The following is a 26,654-nucleotide window of genomic DNA, read 5'->3' on the forward strand; positions in this document are numbered from 1 at the left end:
CAGAGCTTACCAAGTGATTTTGATGACAGCTGAGGAGGCTTGCAGGATTCTCTTTGCAAAACTTGGCCAACCCAGAGGGAAGCAGCCCTAACTTTCTTGTCTCACTCAAGCGCTTATTCCTGAAGAACAATTTGGAGAGAGAACTACTGGAGTTGAATCCCTTGAGTTCTGCTTCTAACATTTACTTATTGACTGAAGGCTTTTGTATTTGTGATGGAATTCAATAAGTAGAACCAGATAATCCATATGCTGTCTCATTAGCATAAACAGGTTTTTTTCTATCACCCCAACTAGTGGAGAAGAGAATTTAGGGAAAAAATTAATGGTTGGAAATGTAATTTGAATGTTTATATTTTTAGTGTTTAGAGAAATATATTTTAAAGGGTTACTTTTTCTCCCCCCAATATATAAAGTATTTCATAGCTATTTGCTATTTATTTTCTTTCAGATTTCTTTTGAGCACTCAATCTGTCCCTTCTTCTTTAGCTTTCTTCTGCATAAATTCAGATGGTCTCTATTTTCCAATGTGATTTCCATATGCTTATTTATTCAGTGACTATCAATTGTAAACTACATAAATTATAATTTATGAAATATTTTGTATCATTTTTTGTGTAAAAGGAAGCAATCCTGGTTGCTTGAATTATTACTCTTGCCTTCTGAATTTTGGTTTCTTTCCCCTAGCATAATATTCTCAAGGTTAATCCATGTTGTATCTGTATAAGCACTTCATTTCCTTATATGGCCTAATAATATTCCACTGTAATGATATGCCACATTTTATATATATCCATTCTTCAGTTGACAAATATTTGGGTTGTTTCCCACTCTGGGACATTTATGAATAACACTGATGTGAGCATGTGCAAGGTTTTGTGTAGTCATACATTTTCATTTCTCTTGCTTATATACGTAATAGTGGGTTTGATGGGACATATAGTAACTCTGTGTTTAACCTTTTGAGGAAATTCTACCATTTTTTAATTATTGAATTCCAACCTAATTTAAAACTCCGGCCTCATGCTTGATTTAAATCTCATTTATGTCCCTCTAAGAATCAGCCTGCCAATGCAGGAGAGGTGGGTTTGATCCCTGGGTTAGGAAGATCTACTGGAGAAAGAAATGGCAACCCACTCCAGTATTCTTGTCTAGGAAATCCCATGGACAGAAGAGTCCATGAGGTCACAAAAGAGTCAGACATCACTTAGCAACTAAACAGTAACAACAACACACCCTACCCCAATCCTTGCCAGCCTTGATGTCTTACCTCATATACAGAGGAAGCACAGGTACCCTTTTTCTCCCCTCTCTCCAGCATTGGGTGTGTGTGTGTGTCTACACATGTGTGAGGAACATGAATTGGGTAGCTTTTTCTTCTCTTTGACATCTCTGGACTGGCAGGGAGGAAGAATAAAAAAGGACAAATGCATCTCTTCCTAAGAGCTGTAAGGAGACTACAGGTCCATCTTGGTTATTTTTGTTTCTATGGCTAACTTGTGGCTGTTTATGACCGTCTCGACCACCCAGGATGTTGGACATGGGGCTGCATCTTGTTCTCTTTTTTTCACCCTTTAGTTCTCACAGGCAGTACACGCACAGTTTCTTGCTCCTAAGAGCTCATTACCAGGCCACCTGCTTTCCCTGCTTAAACTTGAGCTCCTGGAAATCCAGGCACGATCATCATGACCAAAAAGTTCAGCTTTTTCCGTAAGATGTTATAGAAAAACACAAACCACCTTTTTGGCCCACCAATATATTTTAACTGTGCTAAATTATTTCTTTCAAACTCTTTGTTTCTGTTTGTGTCATAGTCGTAGAAGAGCTTAACAGAATCAATTCAATGCATCAGCAAAACCCTCAGCTCAGCTTTGTGAACCTGTTCAGTCGTTCAGTCGTGTCTGACTCCCTGCGACCCCATGAACTGCAGCACTCCAGGCCTCCCTGTCCATCACCAACTCCAGGAGCTTGCTCAAACTCATGTCTATTGAGTCGGTGATGCCACCCAACCATTTCATCCTCTGTCGTCCCCTTCTCCTTCCGCCTTCAACCTTTTCCAGCATCAGGGTCATTTCAAATGAGTCAGTTCTTCACATCAGTTGGCCAAAGTGTTGGAATTTGAGCTTCAGCATCAGTCCTTCCAATGAACCTGTATTCTTACTTAAATTTATTATTTTAAGTATGGGATCACACATGCCTAAATAATGTTTCATCCCTCACTGGAATTTAAAAGAAAAAGATAAGATAGTTCAGATAAGTAGATGCACATCTTCTATTTGGCCTACCTTGTGATCAGTTTTGAGAAATTGTCAAGTGGATGACTAGAATAAAGAACTGAATCTGTAGATGTGAGCTCACTGACCTAGATATGGGTTGTATATGCAATAGTCCTGATCTTATTGATATGGACACTGATTATTTGAATAAACCAACATAAATTGCCAACATCCACTGGATCATCGAAAAAGCAAGGGAGTTCCAGAAAAACATCTATTTTTGCTTTATTGACTATGCCAAAGCCTTTGATTGTGTGGATCACAAAAAGCTGTGGAAAATTCTGAAGGACATGGGAATACCAGACCACCTGACCTGCCTCTTGAGAAACCTGTATGCAGGTCAGGAAGCAACAGTTAGAACTGGTCATGGAACAACAGACTGGTTCCAAATAGGAAAAGGAGTGAGTCAAGGCTGTATATTGTCGCCCTGCTTATTTAATGTATATGCAGAGTACATCATGAGAAATGCTGGGCTGGAAGAAGCATAAGCTGGAATCAAGATTGATGGGAGAAATATCAATAACCTCAGATATGCAGATGACACCACCCTTATGGCAGAAAGTGAAGAGGAACTAAAGAGCCTCTTGATGAAAGTGAAAGAGGAGAGTGAAAAGGTTGGCTTACAGCTCAATATTCAGAAAACGAAGATCATGGCATCTGGGAAATATATGGGGAATCAGTGGAAACAGTGGCTGACTTTATTTTTTTGGGCTCCAAGATCACTGCAGATGGTGATTGCAGCCATGAAATTAAAAGATGCTTACTCCTTGGAAGGAAAGTTATGACCAACCTAGACAGCATATTAAAAAACAGAGACATTACTTTGTCAACAAAAGTCCATCTAGTCAAGACTATGGTTTTTCCAGTGGTCATGTGTAGATGTGAGAGTTGGACTATAAAGAAAGCTGATCACCGAAGAACTGATGCTTTTGAACTGCGGTGTTGAAGACTGTTGAGAGTCCCTTGGAGTGTAAGGAGATCCAACCAGTACATCCTAAAGGAGATCAGTCCTGGGTGTTCATTGGAAGGACTGATATTGAAGCTGAAACTCCAATACTTTGGCCACCTGACGCGAAGAGCTGACTCATTTGAAAAGACCTTGATGCTGGGAAAGATTGAAGGCAGGAGGAGAAAGGGATGACAGAGGATGAGATGGCGGATGGCATCACCGACTCAGTGGACATGGGTTTGGGTGGACTCCGGGAGTTGGTGATGGACAGGGAGGCCTGGCGTGCTGCAGTTCATGAGGTCGCAAAGAATTGGACATGACAGAGCGACTGAACTAAACATAACCCTAACTTTACTGTGTTATTTAGCATTTAGAAGCTTCTCCAGGGAAGGCTGGAAACATCAGCTGTAAGACTCTAATACATTTTGAGACAGATTTGCAGTGCTTCCTGTATCTATTTTTGAACCTTTTTTCTTAGTTGTTTTAATTTTTTTAGTGGCTAGACTTAAGACTTACATTTTCCTCTAGATTTTAATGAGCAAGTTGACATCCTGTAAATTTCCGTGTTTTACAAAACACATAGTGCTACAGGAGCCAAAGTTTCCTCCTGTGTTATGGATTTAATTCTTCCATTAATGGAGCATATCATCCTGACTTAGTTTTCTCAGGACTGCCTCTGTTAAATGAGGAGACGAAGCTGATGGCTTCACAGCTGCTCTTTGATTCCAGGTTTCTAGAAATTTTCTTTTTTTTAATTATTTTTTAAAATTAATTAATTAATTTATTTTTTATTGGAGGCTAATTATTTTACAATATTATATTGGTTGGTTTTGCCATACATTGACATGAATTGAATCTGCCCCAGGTGTACATTAGTCCCCCCTCCTGAACCCCCCTCCCACCTCCCTCCTCCCTTTATCCTCCCTGTTTTCTTAGCCCCACAAATGCAGCTGCTTTCTAGAAATTAAACTTTCATAATTCTTCCACTGAACTAATCCTTTTATTTTTTCCCCAAATCTTTATATTTGACTATAAAATATACATGGAATATCCACAGATATTTTGGAATTGGGGCACTTTACCTTTTAGCATACTGGAGGAAAATGAGCAGTCCATTTTCCAATCAGGCAAAGATTTCACAAATGTTCCATGTATTCTTTGTTAGTTTGCATCTTGAATATTTAAACAAAAATCTTCACTGAAGGCAATTTTAGTCATTATCACAGGTATAACATAATTCCACATCTAAAATACTCACTGTTTTCAAAATTTCCTCATGAGATATCATTTCATATGCAATTGTGATAAAAATACAATGTTTATTTAAAACATTTTTCTCTTTTTAAATCTTTAAAAATGATTGAGTATGTTATAAAGATATAAACAATTACTTTGCTCTTTCTGAAGCCTTTTCCTTCCAAAATTATGAGATGCAAAACTCATGAAATAGAAAACTTGGCTGGGTTTTTAATCATGCATAAATCATTCATCAGATTGTCGTTTACTGTTTGAGATTCTATCAATGAATTCCTTTTTCAAAACAGAGACTGTGGCGTTTTTTGTGTCCTTGTCTAAAACACTTACAGAGGGGAGGTCAATTAAATATCAGGTATTCATTTATAAATCTTTAACACATCATAATATTACTGGGTAAGGAAACTCAAATACATATCTGTCAAAACACATACTGTGAACTGAAAGTTGCAACATATTGTAATTAAGACATTATGAATCACATAATTTGATATGATCATAGAAATAATGATTGGCAGAAGCAATATTTGTTGCCTTTCCAGATTTACACATCTCTGATCAGTTTTTTTAATAGAAATTGCATTTTTGTTTTTGACCTGTCCTCCCCTCTTATAGATTGGGAAATAGGGATATGCTATCTCAAGTAGTTCAGTAAGAAAGAATCTACCTGCCAGTGCAGGAGATGGTGGGTTCCATCCTTGGGTCAGGATAGGAATGACAATCCACTTCTGTATTCTTGCCTGGAATATACCATGGATAGAAGAGCCTGGTGGGCTTCAGTCCAGGAAATCACAAAGTGTAGAATATGACTGAGCACAATGCTATCCTTGAAGGCTTATATTTGGTAGCGTTCCATATAATTGATACTTTTCTAACTTTTGTTTTGATGTCTCTCTGAAAATCTCAGATTTTCTCTTATGAATTATATTAGCGATTTTCCTAACTGCTCAGGAACTAATATAGTAATTAGCTTTTTTATTTTAAAGTGGAACAAAGTCAAGCCCCAATTCCTTGATTTCAAATATTAAAGAGACAATTAAAAATAATTTCAGGTGATGAAAATTGAAGATATTTTTAATAGATAATCTGACTCTACTGTAGCTTTCCAGGGAGATGAAAGGAGGCAAATGTGCTTGGGTTTTTTTGTGTGTGAATGGTTATGTGTTGTGTCCTTTGTTCACTTCCTATTTATATTATTATCTCATTAATTCTCATAGTACTATGACACTTTACACAGTTTTTTCTGTGTTAGACTGAGCTTCATAAGGGTTAAAATAATCTATGCTCCAAAGATAACAAGTGGCAGAACCAGGCAGAACAGTGAAATAAATAATAAAAGAAGGTGAGAAAGGAAAAACAGTGTTCTTAGGAGGCAAGCAGGGTCTAGAGTTGAGATGTTTTTGCGTAGATTTATTTACCAAATAAGGGAGAAAAAATAGAAGAAATGGATAGATAGGAATGTAGCTTGCATGGAATCCTGATGAAGAACCCATCATTTTAAATAATGATGACAATTTAGAGGCCTCCTTGAGTTCTAGGAATTAGGTTAATAGCTTTTAATTTCTGCTGAGAGGTCCTGGGATAGGAGATGTTAGCTTCTGTAGGTGATACCTGGCAGCTTAGGACGTGTCCTCAGAGTGTGCAGCCAAGATGGGATAAAGACCCTGCTAAGACTCTGATGCTAGGAAAGGTTGGGGGCGGGAGGAGAAGGGGACAACAAAGAATGAGATGGATGGATGGCATCACCAACTCTGTGGACATGAACTCCGGGAGTTGGTGATGGACAGGCAGGCCTGGCGTGCTGTGATTCATGGGGTCGCGGAGAGTCGGACACGACTGAGCGACTGAACTGAACTGAACTGAAAACCCACCTGCCTGCATCCAGTACTCAGTTTGTACAGTCATTCATGAAAGGAACTTCTGTTAGCTGTGTAGGCATTTCCAAGTGGTCCCTACTTCTAGTTATTTCATATTGTCCTGCTCAGATCCATTAATACCCCCTGACATAAACCTGAGTTTTATTTCTGGCTGTCTTTACAAACTCATACAATGAAGAGAATTCATGGACAACAGATGTGATGTATTCTGTTTCAGACGAAAAACAAACGTGATACCAAGTTACTGAACTGAAATTACTATCTGTAAAATGGAAATGGCTAATCAGGAAATGTACCAGGGATGACTGTCTTCTTAGGCATGTGACAGGGGACTGGGGAGAACATGTACTAGCCTGTCAAAACCATTGCCCATTGAGGGCATTTTCACATGTCATCGTGGTTCCCACTAATGGGTTAAAAAGAATAATCTGGAGCATTTGGAGACATTAGTCCTCACCCCCCTTTCACTCCCAATCCACCCTTCCCAACCATGAGAATCCCTGGAATCAAACACTGAAAAAACAGCATGGAGAACGAGAAAACAGCAAGACAGAGATGCAGAGACAAAAATAGAAACTCAGAGAAATTCAGGGAGCCATAGACTGTTTCTCCAGTGAGGGATGAGGTTCAAGTCTATATATTGGGCCAAGAATAAACTAGATGCAAAGGATAAAGAGATAATTGGCTCTTTTTCCTTCTAGTTATTCCCCACCCTAGAGCATTTAGTACCTATTTCATGTCGCCAGTGATAATTAATTAAAAAAATAACATCATCTAGGAGATCACATTAATGTTGATAATTTATAATGACAATTGGTTATAATAAGGGAGACAACCTTGTAACACGTAATACTAACATAGCAAAGAGTTATGAAGGGGATGAATAGTTACATAGACAGATAATAATGATGCCGAAATGTGTTGGGGAGACTCCGAGGAGCTCTGATTCTTTCTGTCTCAGAGTGTGCACAGAGGAGCATATCCTAGGAGTCATTAACTTACTGAACTCATTGGACAAGATGTGGGTCTCACGCTATCATTGTTTTATTGTTTGGTGGCATGTCTCAGGCTTCTGCTGCATGGTTTTGTTGCTTGGGTTTGTGGTTAAGCAAACCTGCTTTCTTAAGTGATCCTTAACTTACAGTGGTCTCCCATCCTTTTTTCTTTATAATTACTATAGTTTCTTGAGGGATTAACTATTTAACCACCTACTTCATCTCTCTTCTCTCTTCTTCATGCTTAAATTACTACAGTTTCTTGAGAGATTAACTATTTAACCACCTACTTCATCTCATCTTCTCTTCTCTAAACTTGAGTTCAACATGAATATCTAACTCTTTGAAGTATATGGTTATAAAAAATCGTTATGGAAAAGTACACATTTTTCAAGTGATGACACTCTTAACCTGAGGTTGTTTTAAATTCTTAATGGGGATCAAATCTCTTTTTTTTTTTGTCTAAGTTTGCAAAAATATTAGCCCTATATTTTATTGTCCATGCAAGTTTCTAACTAATGCTTGAGAGGGAGTTATAAAGGCAGTGATTGCCGAAGTCTTTATATCCTGGATACTTAGTCTTTCTTTCTGACCCATAAAGTTTCCTTTAATAGTGAGCTGATTTAAAATGGAAAAACATGAGAAGTTGTCGCTTCTCTAAAGGCCATCAGGTGATAGTCTTAGAGGAAAATCACCTCCAAAATAAAGCTTGCAGTTGAAGACAACTTTGTAAACGAAATTGCACTGGGCATATGATGGATAGAGGTTCTGTAAATTCCACCACCTCCTTTTAGTTTCTGTGGGCATTTGCGTGGGGGTGAATTACATTTGATGACAAATGGGATTGGGGTCTAGCAAGGATCAGAGGACCTGAATTTAATCTTAACTCTGCTTACTAAAAACCTAAACAATTAATCTGGAGACTCATTTGCTCATCTTAAAAGGAAACAAAAAGCAGAAGATTGCACTAGAGGATTTCTAATATATTTTTAGCTTGGAATTTTAATAACTGTTGAAATGTATCTTTTATTAATGTTCAAAAATTCTTTTACCCAATACAAAAAAAAAAAAAAACAGCCAGAGGACAGAACATTATAGCACTAGTAAACTTGACTAGGGAAAATACATTTTCATTTTTTATGTTTAATATTGGAGCAAACTCTTTTTATCATATAATTATAATAATGACCAGTTTGGAGGCATGTCTGAAAACTTACCAGATAATGAATCTGGTTCTTATTAACAACTTCTACACCTCAGGCTAATCCATTAGCAACAGATATATACACCTTTCATTTTCTTTGGTTCTCAGTATCAAGCTGTTCTCATTTCTGATCCTCTTTTGAGCCTTATAATTCCACTTTGAATGTAGCTGGAGCCATATCTTTGCATTGAGTTGGTTAGAGTGGAGACCTGCTGTGCTTCAGAGAAGTCAGCTTGACAGATCTTCTTTGTTAAATATATCACAAAGAAACCTTATCTTTTACAGCAAAAGTAAAGTGTATTGTGTGAATTTTTAGAGAAATTTTACATTTTGTGGTTTTGGTGACTTTTTTAGTTTGAGATATCCACCGTCAAAATACTTTGATAGAAATACACAGTACATACTAATCCTGTATGCTAAAGAATGCTTTTAAAGTATATTCAAGAGTTTAAAATAGAATGTAGATTTTAATTTTCAGATGTTTTCCTTTTAATTATAAGTCTAGAAGTTAAATTTAATATTTTCAAAGCCATTTTGTAAATTTCCATACCATGCCATATTTGTGTACCAGTTACTGTAGTATATCTTTTGCATGTTCAGTTTGATTATCTCCTTTTCAAGAAGGAAGGAGAAGTTCCTCTGAAAGCAATGCTTAATATGTGAGTGCTAGAGAATGAATTGTTAGCCCAGAGATGCTAATATTTAGAACGTGACTATTTAATGTAGATGAGATTTTAATTCATTTGGAATGGGAAAGCTTCCTTCTTTCCTCCCTTTCTTTCTTGTTCATTTCTTCTTTCTCTCGTTCTTCCTTGTCTTCTGTCTTTAATTAAAATAAACCCTCATCGAGTACCTGCCATCTGGCATATATGCCCTCCCAAATAATATATATTATAGTAGATCAAGTTTTACTCCCTACAACCTTTATCAAAATTATCAATGCACATAAAAGTAGACCTAAGGGTATATGTAAAATTTAACATTAATACTCTCACTTTTTCCAGTACATTTGTCACTATTCTTAAAACATGTATAGAAAAAAGTTAAAGAGTAGTGAAATATAAACAAAAATCCTTGGTCTTAGTTTTCACATTTGTAAAATGAAAGGGTTAACTAAAGTAGGTTATACTTCCCTTCCCTTGTAGCACCACTAACCTGTAGTATTTGCAGTTGTAACTGATTTGCTAGCACTTCTGGGGGACTGGTAATCACGCCTCTACCAATCATCACCTGCTTTCCATTTTATCAAAAACTCACACATTTCCATGACGTTCAGTCTGGGATTAGGGAGTGAGTCTGGAAAACCAGAATGGCAAGTGTAGTATCAGAGGGCTCAACTTGAGTGTTGCTATGCTCCTATGTCAATAAGCCAGGAGGTGTGTCACAAGTTATTAATTAAACTGTTAAAGCTTGAGAAATTTTTGCTTTTTCAAATATTTCAGTGCATTCAACATTGTCTCTATACTACTGGCACTCTGACATTCTTCACGGAAAGAGGAAAGGATGGAATTGCAGATAAGGTGCTGAGAATTGACCTTAAGTATTACTTTGTCAAAGGATTGGTGTGAGCACTGTTTATGAGCTGTGACCTATAAGGTACTTAGCACTGTATATGGCACGTAGGATATCCTTAGTATATGTTAGTTAATAGTATTTCTAGACCATGAACAGCCAACATCCACAAAGACAATAAGCATACATTATTATTATCTTTACTACCAGCTACTTATATCATAGCAGAAGGAAAAATAAGTTTGAAAACCTCTGGCCTGACATACAGTCTGATGTATAATGGTCTTGGCTTGGTTTGTCAGAAGCGGGTCCTCTTCTTTTCTATCTTCAAGGCAGACTTGTCCGCTCCATCCCAGCACTCCTTTCTCACTAGGCTGGTAAATGCATTGAAATCTTTCTTAATATAGCATTCCAGGCAGCCACGAAAAGTCATTCAGTGTTTTCATGAGAGATGAAATCTATCTACCAACCTCACCTTAGATTGAATAGCTATTGAATTGGCCCTCTAATTCATATGTAAGGAAAGGAATCTTATTTTCTGTCTCAGGGTGCTTACTAAAATAACTTCCATCTCTTCTGAATACAAGCATATGAATGTCAAGAACTCATTAGAACCATCATCAGTACTTACGGTCAGTCTTGTCCAGCTCTTTGGACAAAGCTACTCTTATGGACTGTAGCTTGCCACACTTCTGTCCATGGGATTTTCCAGGCAAGAATACTGGAGTGGGTTACCACTTCCTCCTCCAGGGGAATCTTCCTAACCCAGGGATTGAACCCGCATCTCCTGTGTCTCCTGCATTGAAAACAGATTCTTTACCACTTGAGCCATTGGGGAAGCCAGTAGTGGCTTATTCTCTCTAAAATATATGGCAAGCAAGTATTTCGTAACCCGACAAAAGTCACCTATCATTTTCCAATCCATTCACCAATGTCAGTAAGTTAACAAAACAAAATGAAAACATTACTTAAAATTTACTTAACTGTGTACAGGTACAAAAGAGAGACTAAGTGGAACACAAAAGCCATTCTTTGAGTCATTCATATGAGAGGTAATCATGTAGTCAATGTGGAAAAGTGAATTTAGGGACTTCCCTGATGGTCCAGTGGTTAAGACTTCACCTTGTAATGCAGGGGATATAGGTTTGTTCCCTGGTTGGGGAGCTAAGACCGCACATATCTCATAGCCAAAAAAAAAAAAAAAGCTAAAGCAGAGGTAGTAAAAAATTCAATAAAGACGTTAAAAATGGTCCACATCAAATAAAAATCTTTAAAAAAAGAGAAAAGAAGAGACTCAGCTGACAAACACTGCAATCCTATATACTTACCTTTTTTTTTTTTTTAAAAAAAACAACCTCTTTCTGCTTTTGCTCTCTTCTGTTGACCCCAATCTGCCAAATATGTCCATGCTCACTACAACCAACTCCACCTCCTTTTCCACTCAGACTTGGACATTATTTGCCCAAGGGACATTAATGAACCTGAAAGAAAGGGGCATTGCAGAACCTGAAAACTTTCCTCTACTCCAATAAATGGTACAAACTGAACTATTAAATCAAACACAACAAGGGAATAACCCCTTTCTCAGGTTGATGGAGTACATCAGGAAATGGGAAGCTCCTTTCCTTTCAGACATCCAATATATGAAGATTTCACTAGAAATAAATCTCTCTCAGACAACCATAGACACATTGGTTTTTTTTTTTTGCTTTGAAATGTAGTTTATTTTAATTTATTTATTTTAATTGGAGGCTAATTACTTTACAATATTATATTGGTTTTGCCATACATTGACATGAATCCACCTCGGGTGTACATGTGTTCCCCATCTTGAACCCCCCTCCCACCTCCCTTCCCATACCATCCCTCTGGTTCATCCCAGTGCACCAGCCCTGAGAATCCTGTGTCATGCATCGAACCTGGACTGGCAATTCGTTTCACATATGATAATACACATGTTTCAATGTCATTCTCCCAAATCATCCCACCCTCGCCCCCTCCCACAGAGTACAAATGACTGTTCTATACATCTGTGTCTCTTTTGCTGTCTCATATACAGGGACACATTGTTTATTTTGCCTAGTTTATTTTGTACCTAGAAAGTGATAGCATAAAGCACCTAACAGTAAACAGATGGTATTTATAGTTACTAGTAGGTGTAGCGGAGAAGGCAATGGCAACCCACTCCGGTACTCTTGCCTGGAAAAGTCCATGGACGGCGGAGCCTGGTGGGCTGCAGTCCAGGGGTCGCTAAGAGTCAGACACGACTGAGCGACTTCACTTTCACTTTTCACTTTCATGCATTGAGAAGGAAATGGCAACCCACTCCTGTGTTCTTGCCTGGAAAATCCCAGTGACGGGGGTGCCTGTTGGGCTAACGTCTATGGGGTCGCACAGAGTCGGACATGACTGGAGCTACTTAGCAGTAGCAGCAGCAGTAGGTGTAGGCAAAGTCTCAAAGTTCCTTTTGAAGAACTAGACCATACTTCAATACTTACTTAGGTTGAAATTCATGGTTTAATTTTCTCACTGAATTTCAGTGTTTAGCATTTGCTCATAAATGCAAATAACCCTGCTGAATTAGAAAATTGGTACCTTCTTTTCCTGTGTGGTTTATGCAAAAAGACTTTGGGGAACATAATGAAAGGCTGCTGTTAAATAAATGGTTAGGTAGAGAAATACGAATGAGGGCTATGAAAGAAGTGTAAAACAAAAGGGGAAAATGAAAACAAGCCTCACAAAATGGTTTCAGAGATTGAAATAATTGAAAAAGAAACATTACAAAGACAAGTGTAGCTTGTGAATTATATGAATTTCACACAGTGTATTCATTTCCCAAGAGGTCCAATAATGTTAAGTGTAGGCATCACAGTGTGTTTGGTCATACTAGAATAATTAATACAGTGTTAAGGTTGACTTTAATAATGTGTGCATGCGTGCTCAGTTGCTTCAGTCGTGCCCAACCCTTTGCGACCCTATTGACTGTAGCCCACCAGGCTCCTCTGTCCCTGGGATTCTCCATGCAAGAATACTGGAGGGGTTGTCATGCCCTCCGCTAGGGGAGCTTCCTGACCCAGGGATCAAACCCATGTCTCCTGCATCGGCAGGTGGGTTCTTTACCACTGAGCCACCTGGGAAGTCTGACTTAGTAATGTTGATCTGACAAATAGAAGAAAGATGCCTTGGTCTGATTTACCATTAAGAACTAATTCTGTCCCAGTCTCCAACTCCTTTCTGAATGCCAGTGCCTAGCCTATATATAACTATTTCCATCAGGAAACTGATGACACTATCTTTTTAGTTAAAAATCAATATAATTTTGGAGGATTCTGGGAACATAGTGGAATAGAAAGCATCAGAAATTTGTCTCCCCACCTAGACAGCAATTGTGCTGGCAGAATCTGTGTGATGTAACTATTTTGAAACTCTGAAGCTTGTAATTCCAGGGGAAGGCATGGCCAGTATAAATGATGATGAATATAATTTTGATCAGTTTTAGCTCCTAGCAGAGTAGCAGCTAGGAGCTGCTACCATCACCCACCCCCAGGCACATGGCAGGAAGTTGTGCATGTGTTGCAGGGGAAACTTGTATAGAATTTATGGAAGCCAGGATGGGCAAATAAGGACCCTGCTCTCCAAATTTGGGGCATCTGTTCTCTGATCACTGATTGCTTCTTCTGATCACAGAAGTTCAAAGAAGCAGGCATCCATTGCTGTTTCATCTCCCACCATTGCTGAAAATCTCTCAGCTGAAGTGACTTCCAGGATATTTAAAGGGCCTGTATCCTTTTGCTCCCACCCCTTCCCCTTAGTTTCTCTTTTTCCTTTTTGGAAGCCAGACATTAAAAGCTAGAATATTGAAAAGCAACTGATTTAAGAAGAAAATTAGACAGTGATGACACATGCCAAGGGAAAATTACAGGCTCAGAAAAGATATGAGAAGACCTTCAGTTTACAACTTAGGGTGATTCTTAGCACAGAGACATCCTACAACAATAAAACAAACAGACAGTAAACAAAAACAGCAAGTTCTGGGGAAAGAGGAGGATTTGATTCCCAGAGTCACTACATGATCAGATTTAAATGTCCAGTTTATAACAGCAATAACAAAAAAACCAAAAAACAAAAATCCACAAGACATTTATTTTTTTTCCTTTTTTTTTTTATTTATTGGAGGCTAATTATTTTACAATATTATATTGGTTGGTTTTGCCATACATTGACATGAATCTGCCCCGGGTGTACATGAGTTCCCCTTCCTGAACTCCCCTCCCACCTCCCTCCTCCCCTTATCTTCCCTCTGGGTCATCCCCGCACACCAGCTCCAAGCATCCTGTAACATGCATCGACCCTGAACTGGTGATTCATTTCACATATGATAATATACATGTTTCAATGCCATTCTCCCAAATCATCCCACCCTCACCCTCTCCCACAGAGTCCCAAAGACTGTTCTATACATCTGTGTCTCTTTTGCTGTCTCGTATACAGGGTTATCATTTCCATCTTTCTAAATTCCATATATATGCGTTAGTATACTGTACTGGTGATTTTCTTTCTGGCTTACTTCACTCTGTATAATAGGCTCTAGTTTCATCCACCTCATTAGAATTGATTCAAATGCATTCTTTTTAATGGCTGAGTAATATCCCATTGTGTATATATACCAAAGCTTTCTTATTCATTCGTCTTCAGATGGACATCTAGGTTGCTTCCATGTCCTGGCTATTATAAACAGTGCTGCGATGTACATTGGAGTACATGGGTCTCTTTCAATTCTGGTTTCCTTGGTGTGTATGCCCAGGAGTGTGATTGCTGGATCATATGGCAGTTCTATTTCCAGTTTTTTGAGGAATCTCCACACTGTTCTCCATAGTGGCTGTACTAGTTTGCATTCCCACCAACAGTGTAAGAGGGTTCCCTTCTCTCCACACCCTCTCCAGCATTTCTTGCATGTAGACTTTTGGATAGCAGCCATTCTGACTGGTGTGAAATGGTATCTCATTGTGGTTTTGATTTGCATTTCTCTGATTATGAGGGATGTTGAGCATTTTTTCATGTGTTTGTTAGCCATCTTTATGTCTTCTTTGGAGAAATGTCTGTTTAGTAAACAAATGGGACCTAATTAAAATTAAAAGCTTCTTCTCAGCAAAGGAAACCATAAGCAAGATGAAAAGACAGCCTTCAGAATGGGAGAAAATAATAGCAAATGAAGCAACTGATAAAGGATTAATTTCAAAAATATACGAGCAACTCCTACAGCTCAATTCCAAAAAAATAAATGACCCAATCAAAAAATGGGCCACAAGACATTTAAAGAAACAGGAAAGTATGGACCATTTAAAGGAAAAAATAAATCAAGAGAAACTATCACTGAAAAAGAACATATGACAGATCTACTAGAAAAAAAGCAGTTTAAAACAACTGTCTTAAAGATGTGCAAAGAACTAAGGGAAGATGTGGAGAAAGTAAAGAAAATGATATAGGAACAAAATGGAAATATCAATAAAGAGATAGTTCAATTCAGTCGCTCAGCATGTCCGATGCTTTGTGACCCCATGGATGGAGCACGCTAGGCTTCCCTGTCCTTCACTGTCTTCCAGAGCTTGCTCAAACTCATGTCCATTGAGTTGGTGATGCCATCCAACCATCTCATCCTCTGTTATCCCCTTCTCCTCCAGCCTTCAATCTTTCCCAACATCAGGGTCTTTTCAAATGAGTCAGTTCTTCACATCAGGTGGCCAAAGTTTTGGAGTTTCAGCTTCAGCATCAGTCCTTCCAATGAATATTCAGGACTGATTTCCTTTAGGATTGAGTGGTTGGATCTCCTTGCAGTCCAAGGGACTCTCAAGAGTTTTTTCCAACACCACAGTTCAAAAGCATCAATTCTTCAGTGTTCAGCTTTCTTTATGGTCCAACTCTCACATCCATACATGACTGCTGGAAAAACTGTAGCTTTAACTAGATGGACCTCAGTCAGCAAAATAAAGTCTCTGCTTTTTAATATGCTGTCTAGGTTGGTCATAGCTTTTCTTCCAAGTATCAAGCGTTTGTTAATTTCATGGCTGCAGTCACCATCTGCAATGATTTTGGAGTCCCCCCAAAAGAAAGTCTGTCACTGTTTCCATTGTTTCCCCATCTATTTGCCATGAAGTGATGGGACCAGATGCAATGATCTTAGTTTTCTGAATGTTGAGCTTTAAGCCATCTTTTTCACTCTCCCCTTTCACATTAATCAAGAGACTCTTTAGTTCTTCTTTGCTTTCTCCCATAACGGTGGTGTCATTTGCATATCTGAGGTTATTGATATTTCTCCTGGCAATCTTGATTCCAGATTATGTTTCATCCAGCCTGGAATTTTGCAAGATGCAGTCTGCACATATAAGTTAAGTAAAGAGGATGACATTATGCAGTCTTGACATACTCCTTTCCTGATTTGGAACCAGTCTGTTGTTCCATGTCTAGTTCTAACTGTTGCTTCTTGACCTGCATACAGATTTCTCAAGAGGCAGGTCAGGTGGTCTGGTATTCCCATCTCTTTCAGAATTTTCCACAGTTTATTGTGATCCAGAGCGTCAAAGCTTTTGGAATAGTCAATAAAGCAGAAATAGATGTTTTTCTGGAACTCTCTTACTTTTTCGATGATCCAACAGATGTTGGCAATTTGATCTCTGGCTCTTCTGCCTTTTCTAAACCCAGTTTTAACATCTGGAATTTCATGGTTCATGTACTGTTGAAGCCTCACTTGGAGAATTTTAAGCATTACTTTGCTAGTGTGTGATAGAAAACTTGCAAAGAAGCCAACAGGAAATTTTAGAACTAAAATAATAAAATTAAAAAAATTCACAGTCATCTAAAGGCAGATTTGAGCAGACAGAATAATTAGTGAGCTTAAATATAAGAATGCAAATTACTGAGCCTGAAGATCAAAGGAAAATCATTACAAAAATGTGAAACAAAGCTTAGGGGATCTGTGCTGTATCAAATGGACCAACATAAGCATTGGGAAAATCCTGGAAAGAGAGGAGAGAAAGAGGCAGAGAGACTATTTGAAGAAATAATGGCTGAAACCTTACCAACTTTCATGAAAGATGTGAATATAAACACCAAGGAAACTCAATGATGAAGTAAGACAAACCCAAAGAGAACCATGCCAAGACACATTATAATCAAACTATCAAAAGTCAAAGATAAAAAAAAATTTGAAAACAGCAAGACTTAAGTAACTTGTCCCACACAAGAGATTCACAAAAAGGTTTTCAACAGATTTCTTATCAGAAACTGTAGAGGTCAGAGGCATTGGGCCAAAATATTCAAAGTGCTAAAAGAAAAAATAAAAAAAAACCTCTTCAGGAATTTTGTATCCAACAAAACTAGCCTTCAGAACATGGGGAGGGAGTAAGGTGTTCCCTGAAAGAAGAAAGATGAGGGAGTTTGTTATCACTAGATCTGCCCTCCAAGAAATGGTCAAGGGAATCCTGCAAGATGCAGTGGGAGGGCAAGAGGCAGTCACTTGAAGTTGCCTAAGATGTTAAGATCTCAATAAAGGAGAAGGATGCACACTGATATACATCTCATCACATCCTTTATCTTGACATTTTTCTTTTGCTAATTACAAAATGACTGCTTCCTGATGCTTTTATTCAATCAGATAATTGTTACTATCAACGTATGTTGTATTCTCCTCTTTTTTATCTAATTTCCTTTTCATCATGTACCACATATTATTTCATAACAGTTCAATGAGAAATCAAACAATAAAAAAAGATACTATGAACTATTTCATTAACAGAACATTTCAGATTTAAATTCAGTGCTCAGAGTATCTTAAATTTTTTTGTTAACAGTACTGGATGATGACCTAACTCAGTTAGTTGGATTCCATTATTGTATGTTTATCAATTGTTTAAAAATGAGTTATAATATGTATGATTTTTTTTTAAAAGAAGGATGATTAATGCACTAGAAATGACTCACTGGTTTGAAATCACTGGTAGTTCAATGAAGGCATTGCTGAAATGTTTAACAAAATGACCAAATTTAATATATTTTATCACATTAAATTTCTGTAAATATGTATGCATACATAATTTTACTTAATTAATATAGATGGAATCTTCTTCATTCTGCCATTGCCAGACATCTGCCTTCACCTAGCAACCCTCTCATGTTCATTCTCCAACCCTTGGGAGTATGTTGTTGGCTTTTTCAGTGCAACATTTTTTTTTTGACTTTTTTCTGTCCCTCTTTTCTTTTTCATTTTCTCCCCAAAGAAAACTGTCCCATGTTAGCAACCTAATACGTTTCCCTCTATATTTTTCATATGCATATAATTATAGGAAGTATACATATACATGAATATTCATACTTACCATTACTTGCAAAATAAGATGGTATGCTCTTTTAAAAGCATTATATAATATGTGCCAACTTTTCTCCATCCTGCTTTTCTCACTCAGCAATACCTAGGATGATAGTTTCTCCAAAGGAACTAGTATACTTTATTTATTTTTGGTTTCTTATTTACCAATATAATAATAAATGCCCATATATGCAAAAAATATCATATTGCACATGAAAACTTACTTTTTTTCTACCTAACCAGAATCACAATTGGTGGTTAATATCTTTTGGTATAGACAGAATGGCATATGACAAGCAGAAACCAAATTATTCCTGGAAATGTGCTTTCACTTTCTATAAAGAAAACTGTGATGCATGTTTATGAGTCCAGTTTTATCCTAAGGATTCTACTTGTTACGTGCCTGCAGTCTTTGAGCTTTGGGGTATGGAGCCTAAATTATGCCAGCATTGAAAGTCAAATATTAAATAGAGGGTGGGCAGCCAGAATGATCAGGAGTCAAGGTCCTGAGACTAAAAGTTGTAATAACAACTTCAGAGTGAGCATTTTCCAGTTTTTCTTTATCTTCCATAGAAAATATTACTTTCCTAGTGATGTTCAGATAAAAACTAGATGAGTTAAGAGAAGGGAAGGGAGATGGAACCTTTTCAGCGACTCAAGATTTCTCTTCTGGTTTAACTGGACATGCTTGTCGTTAAGAGGAGGACAGTTAAAATCCTACATTACTTTCTTCCTTTGATCTTACTTCTCTCTGTTTTAAGACAAGCTTTTCTAAAATAAAAAAGGTCACATTCAAGGGGATGAAATCAGGAATATTCTACTGAAATACAAATGGAATAGAATTTATACATAAAACAGTTCAACATAATATCCATCATTTGCCATAGGTGTTCACAGTTCAGTTCAGTTCAATTCAGTTTCTCAGTTGTGTCTGAGTCTTTTTGACCCCATGGACTGCAGCACACCAGGCTTTCCTGTCCATCACCAACTCTTAGAACTTGCTCAAACTCATGTCTATCAAGTCAGTGAAGTCATCAACCATCTCATCCTCTGTCATCCCCTTCTCCTCCTGCCTTCAATCTTACCCAGCATTAGGGTCTTTTCAAATGAGTCAGTTTTTTGCATCAGGTGGCTTCCGTCTATGGGGTCACACAGAGTCGGACACGACTGAAGTGACTTAGCAGCAGCAGTAGCCGCCAAAGTATTGGAGTTTCAGCTTTAGCATCAGTCCTTCCAGTGAATATTCAGGACTGATTTCCTTTAGAATTGACTTGTTGGATCTCCTTGCAGTCCATGGGAGTCTCAAAAGTCTTCTCCAACACACAGTTCAAAAGCATCAGTTCTTCAGTGTTCAGCTTTCTTTATGGTCCATCTCTCACATCCATACATGACTACTGGAAAAACCATAACTTTGACTAGATGGATCTTTGTTGGCAAAATAATGTCTCTGCTTTTTAATATGCTGTCTAGGTTGGTCATAACTTTTCTTCCAAGGAGCAAGTGTCTCTTAATTTCATGGCTGCAGTCATCATTTGCAGTGATTTTGGAGCCCAAGAAATAAAGTCTCTCATTGTTTGCATTGTTTCCCCATCTATTTGCCATGAAGTGATGGGACTGGATGCCATGATCTTTGTTTTTTGAAGGTTGAATTTTAAGCCATCTTTTTCACTCTCTCCTTTTACTTTCATCAAGAGGCTCTTTATTTCTTCTTTGCTTTCTGCCTTAAGTGTGGTGTCATCTGCATATCTGAGGTTATTGCTATTTCTCCTAGCAATCTTGATTCCAGCTGGTGCTTCATCCAGTCTGGAATTTCACATGGTGTACTCTGCATGTATAAGATGAATAAGCAGGGTGGCAATATACAGCCTTGACGTACTGCTTTCCCAATTTGGAACTAGTCTCTTGTGACTTCTGGTTCTAGCTGTTGCTTCTTGACCTACATACAGATTTCTTAGGTGTTCTAAGAAACAAAAAAGATAAAAATTGTATGGCTTAATGGCTAGAATTTCTTTTACTATAATGAGGAGCAAGGAGTCCAACTTCAAGTTTACCATTAGTGTTTTTCAGTAGCATTCAAAATATCCATTGCTTACCTCCTCTTTAACTAGAGATAACATAATATTTTTAAGTCCAAGTATCATTTGAAATAAAATAAAATTTTAAAAATAGATAAAGTAATCATTTGTCAAAGAAAAGATGTTCATGTTAAAGGAACAATGACTAGCAGATTTATGCAAAGCACTCAGTCTGTCATTGAAAAATAGCTTTTTTTTAAAGCAAGGTTTTCACTTTTCGTTATAACCATCATTATTTAAATATACATTTTATGTAGATGCTACTTTCATGAATGGGGCTTCCTAAGTTGTTCAGTGGTAAAGAATCCACCCAACAGTGCAGGAGACACAGGAGATGTGGGTTTGATCCCTGGGTCAGGAAGATACCCTGGAGAAAAGAATGGCAACCCACTCCAGTATTCTTGCCTGGAGAATCCCATGGACATAGAAGCCTGGTGGGCTTCAGTCCATGCGGTCACAGAGTTGAAGATGACTGAGTGACTGAGCATGCACTTTCATGAATAAATTACATGTTTGTTTAGAAGATATTTTTCACCTGATCTTAATGTGGAAGGCATTATTGGTGTAAACTGGTAATTTTAAAAAAATATAGAATTTTTTCCTTTTCTTCATTTAAAGGGAAGTGGACAAATTACCTTTTTCAATTAAATACTCAACAACTTTCATCATGCCTAAAAAACTTCACAACTCAATACCTACATTTTTGATATATGAGTTCCTTGCTTTAAATATAGTTATTAATTAGGCTATGTATTTTGTGAGGAAAGCTGTAAAATCTTATTTATGTGTTCCCATTGCCTAGCACATAGTTCAGTCAGTTCAGTTCAGTCGCTCAGTTGTGTCTGACTCTTCACGACCCCATAGACTGCAGCACATCAAACTTCCCTGTCCATCACCAGCTCAGGGAGCTTGCTCAAACACATGTCCATTGAGTCGGTGATACCATTCAATCATCTCATCCTCTATCGTCTCCCTCTCCTCCTGCATTCAATCTTTCCCAGCATTAGGATCTTTTCCAATGAGTCAGTTTTTTGCATTAGGTGGCTGAAGTATTGGAACTTCAGCTTTTGAACTGTGGTATTGAAGACTCTTGAGAGTCGCCAGTCTATCCTAAAGGAAATCAGTCCTGAATATTCACTGGAAGGACTGATGCTGATGCTGAAGCTGAAGCACATCGTTAGCACTTAAATAATATTAGATGAGAGTAACATGAGCTAAATAAAGGAGAAATTACTTCAGAAAGCCAAGTTTCTGGAGAAAATCAAGTCCTTATTGAAAGAGAGAAAAGTGGTTCCTAGCAGGGTGGGTAGGCTTTGCTTAAAGAGGTAAGGAGTAGAAAAGCATATGACCTATTCCCAACATTATCTATGCATTGGTTCTTTACCTCTAGTCATAAGACTCCCACAAAGATCTTGTAAGTAAGTTTGTATGAAATCTCTTTAAAAATGTAAACTTTATGCTCCTTTTGGCCAGTGCCTGCATCTTTCTCAATGTGGACACTGATATGTGGGAGGGCCTTAAATAGATGTTTGCTTAATGAGATATTATATATATATACACACACACATACACAGAAGTGGACTTTTTATTAAAACTGTTATTATAAATACCTTGATAATTTCCATCTGGAAAGGCTGCCTCCTTAACAGACTAATAAATAGAGAGTCTAAGTAAATAAAACTTGACTTTCAATATATTCTCAGTTGTTGTTGTTCTGTGCTGAGTCATGTCCGGACTGCAGCACCGTTCCTCTGTCCTCCACTATCTCCTGGAGTTTGCTGCAATTCATGTCCACTGAGTCAGTGATGCTATCTAGCAGTTGAGCCTACAGTAAATTGGCTATAACATGAAATTAAGCAAAAAAATTTCCCAATTAAAATATAGGTGAATATATCTGAAGACTTGTGAATTCGTAATTAGGATGGATGACAGCATGTGACGACTAAGATGGCACTTAGGATATGACCTTCATCCTTCATTTTAACTTGAAAGATGACTTCAAGCTTATCCTGAGGGATATATATATTAAAGTTTAATATGTCACAAGAATCCTTATTCTTTATACAGCACATTATAAAGCAACAGAGTAGAAACTTTATGACTTCTCAAAAGATCAATTTGATATCAATTCATCTTGTTAGTTTTGAAATTTATTTATTTTCTTTTTAAAATGAGGTAATAATTTAGCTGTGTTCTCTGATTAATAAGTGAATACAAAATCCAGAGCTACTGAGAGTCTGAATTCACTAGGCACTAATATGGAGCTATTCTCACATTCTACAGTTGAGTTCAGTTCAGTCGCTCAGTCGTGTCCGACTCTTTGCGACCCCATGAATCACAGCATGCCAGGCCACCCTGTTCATCACCATGGAGTTCACTCAAACTCATGTCCATCGAGTCAGTGATGCCATCCAGCCATCTCCTTCTCTGTCGTCCCCTTCTCCTCCCGCCCCCAATCCTTCCTAGCATCAGAGTCTTTTCCAGTGAGTCAACTCGTTGCATCAGGTGGCCAAAGTATTGGAGTTTCAGCTTTAGCATTAGTCCTTCCAATGAACACTCAGGACTGATCTCCTTTAGAATGGACTGGTTGGATCTCCTTGCAGTCCAAGGGACTCTCAAGAGTCTTCTCCAGCACCACAGTTCAGAAGCATCAATTCTTCAGCAATCAGCCTTCTTCACAGTCCAACTCTCACATCCATACATGACCACGGGAAAAACCATTGCCTTGACTAGACGGACCTTGGTTGGCAAAGTAATGTCTCTGCTTTTTAATATACTATCTAGGTTGGTCATAACTTTCCTTCCAAGGAGTAAGCGTCTTTTCATTTCCTGGCTGCAATCAGCATCTGCAGTGATTTTGGAGCCCCAAAAAATAAAGTCAGCCACTGTTTCCCCATCTATTTCCCATGAAGTGATGGGACCAGATGCCATGATCTTTGTTTTCCGAATGTTGAGCTTCAAGCCAACCCTTTCACTCTCCTCTTTCACTTTCATCAAGAGGCTTTTGAGTTCCTCTTCACTTTCTGCCATAAGGGTGGTGTCATCTGCATATCTGAGGTTATTGATACTTCTCCCAGCAATCCTGATTCCAGCTTGTGCTTCTTCCAGTCCAGCGTTCCTCATGGTGTACTCTGCATAGAAGTTAAATAAGCACGGTGACAATATACAACCTTGACATACTCCTTTTTCTATTTGGAACCAGTCTGTTGTTCCATGTCGAGTTCTAACTGTTGCTTCCTGACCTGAATACAGGTTTCTCAAGAGGCAGGTCAGGTGGTCTGGGATTCCCATCTCTTTTAGAATGTTCCATAGTTACTTGTGATCCACGCAGTCAAAGGCTTTGGCATAGTCAATGAAGCAGAAATAGATGTTTTTCTGGAACTCTCTTGTTTTCTCCATGATCCAGAGGATGTTGGCGATTTGATCTCTGGTGCCTCTGCCTTTTCTAAAACCTGCTTGAACATCTGGGAATTTACGGTTCCCATTTGCTGAAGCCTGGCTTGGAGAATTTTGAGCATGACCTTACTAGCGTGAGAGATGAGTGCAATTGTGTGGTAATTTTGAGCATTCTTTGGCATTGCCTTTCTTTGGGATATATCACATTCTACTGCTGCTGCTGCTGCTGCTAAGTCACTGCAGTCGTGTCCGACTCTGTGTGACCCCATAGACGGAAGCCCACCAGGCTCCCCTGTCCCTGGGATTCTCCAGGCAAGAACACTGGAGTGGGTTGCCATTTCCTTCTCCAGTGTGTTAAAGTGGAAAGTGAAAAGTGAAAGTGAAGTCGCTCAGTCGTGTCCGACCCTTAGCGACCCCACGAACTGCAGCCTACCAGGCTCCCCCATCCATGGGATTTTCTAGGCAAGAGTACTGGAGTGGCTTGCCATTGCCTTCTCCGATCACATTCTACAGATATATCCAATTTAACTATTCATATTTAGGCATATCACAATTATGGTAGCTAATTTACATTCTTCCTAAAAACCACCCTTCAATTCATTTATAAGGAAACTGAGGTTGAGAAGGGTAAATGTCCTCAACAAAGGCTTGTATTATCTGGACACGCCTACAGCTCCAGATTCTCCTGTCCTGTCTCACTTCATGACTCTGCCTGAGTCACAGTGCCTTCTTTTCTGTGTCTGTAACACACCCAGCTCTTTTCTACCCCAGGGCCTTAGCACCTGACATTCCCTTCTACCACTGTAGACCTCTCTAGAGAGGAAATCTACTACACCATCTCCCAATTCTCTATTTCAGCATACTGATTTCTTTTTTCTATATACAACACTTACCATGATTTATAACTATATATTCTTTTGTGACACATTTATTGTTTTTATTCCAAAATAAACCATTAGTTCCATAAAGCTCAAACCATGCCACCTTATCCTCAATTTTAGTCCCAGCTGTAACAGATTGTTGAGTATAAAGTAAGTGTTAAATATGTATTAACTGAATGAACAAATAAACACTGTCAAATTAATTCATTTTGTTTGAAAATAGTATTATCCTAGCAGACTATAATTTATATAACATCTGTAATTACTACAAGTATGGTGCTGATTTAAGGTCATAGTATAACATGCAAAATATAAATAGTAGTCATTTCCACTTACACTTGAAATTTACATGTAGGACTCATGGTAGATATAATACAAAACTAAAATTTAATGCATCCAATTGAATAGTAATTCACAAGTATCTCTTAGGGGAAAGTATTTTCAGAAGAGCAAGAAAGAAACTGAGAAAATAGAACTTTCTGTACTTCAAGTGAGGAGAGAGGAAATGGGGCTTTCATCTATCAGAGAAAAAGATCTAGAAGGCACAGCACATTCAGATGTGTATCTTGTCAGGTGGCACTCGTGGTAAAGAACTGGCCTGCCAGTAAAGGAGACTTAAGAGAATTGGGTTCAATCCCTGGGTTGGGAAGATGCCCTGGAGCATGGAAACCCATTCCAGTATTCTTGTCCTGGAGAACCCCATGAACAGAGGAGCCTGGCGGGCTACAGTCCATGGGGTTGCAAAGAGTCAGACCTGACTGATCATTCGAGCATATTATTAAACTTCTCTTACAGTGGCTTAAAGAGATCACTTATCTTCCTTTGGAAGGCTGAAACGCCAAAGCAAATTTTAGATCAGATACGGTAAAGTATTTTCATAGTTCAGGAACTTCTGGGCTGAGCTACTCAGTTGAAGAAATTGCGCTGCTTCTCCTTCCTCATGTGGTTTCCATCAATGTGCTTTTCATGCAAGGTGCATGTAATATTGGAGAAGGAAATGGCAACCCCCTCCAGTATTCTTGCCTGGAGAAACCCAGAGACAGAGGAGTCCGGTGGGCTGCCATCTGTGGAGTAGCATGCATGCATTGGAGAAGGAAATGGCAACCCACTCCATTATTGTTGCCTGGAGAAACCCAGAGATGGAGGAGTCTGGTGGGCTGCTGTCTATGGGGTCACACAGAGTTGGACATGACTGAAGCGATTTAGCAGCAGCAGTAGCAGCATGTAATATTCTATAATTATTCAACTCTGTTAACAGCTCCCACGTAGTTTTTTTTTTTTTTTTTTTAAAAAAAAGCATTCCTGGGGCGATATATTAAAATTTGTGCATGCCTTGAAGCCTTTTTAGCTTTGCATTCTGGTCATCTCTTACTAAAGAGTGTAAGAAATAAATGCTCAAATAAGAATTTTTTCCTAAGTGATGGATAAAATTTGAATATGCTCTTAGGGTGGTTTTTACAGCACAAAATTTATGTTCATTTTGTCCAAACACTTCAGTAATGTTATGACATGTTATTATTTTATTCATTTTTTAAGAATGTTATGAATTTTCAACACTATATGAGCCCCTTTTGTTCTTTTCCTTTGTGCCATTCACCACAGTCTTTATTTTTCAATTTATTGTTTTGTAATCTATTTCTCAACTAAAATGTCACTGCTGTGGAAGTGAAATTGTATTCTGTTCTATTTAAGGCTGTATCCTTAGGAATTCATGTACGATAGCTCTTGGCATACAACAGGTGCTCAATAAATATTTGTTAGGTAAAGGAATGTTTGAATGAACACTCAGAAATAAACTGTATTATTTCTACTGTATCAACACCCATTTGAGAGATAACTTTTTGTCCAGTGTTATATGTATTGTTAGCAACCTCTT

General features: G+C 38.1%; 1 protein-coding gene across 1 annotated transcript in view; it reads left to right on the forward strand.

Annotated features, from left to right (window-relative positions):
* Nucleotides 1–26,654, forward strand: part of ARHGAP24 (Rho GTPase activating protein 24) — a 571,970-nt gene that overhangs the window by 105,296 nt on the left and 440,020 nt on the right. The window lies entirely within an intron of this gene.

This window comes from Moschus berezovskii, chromosome 5 (assembly GCF_049115385.1).
Source record: "Moschus berezovskii isolate FMDL1 chromosome 5, NW_MosBer_1.0, whole genome shotgun sequence".
Lineage (NCBI taxonomy): Eukaryota > Metazoa > Chordata > Mammalia > Artiodactyla > Moschidae > Moschus > Moschus berezovskii.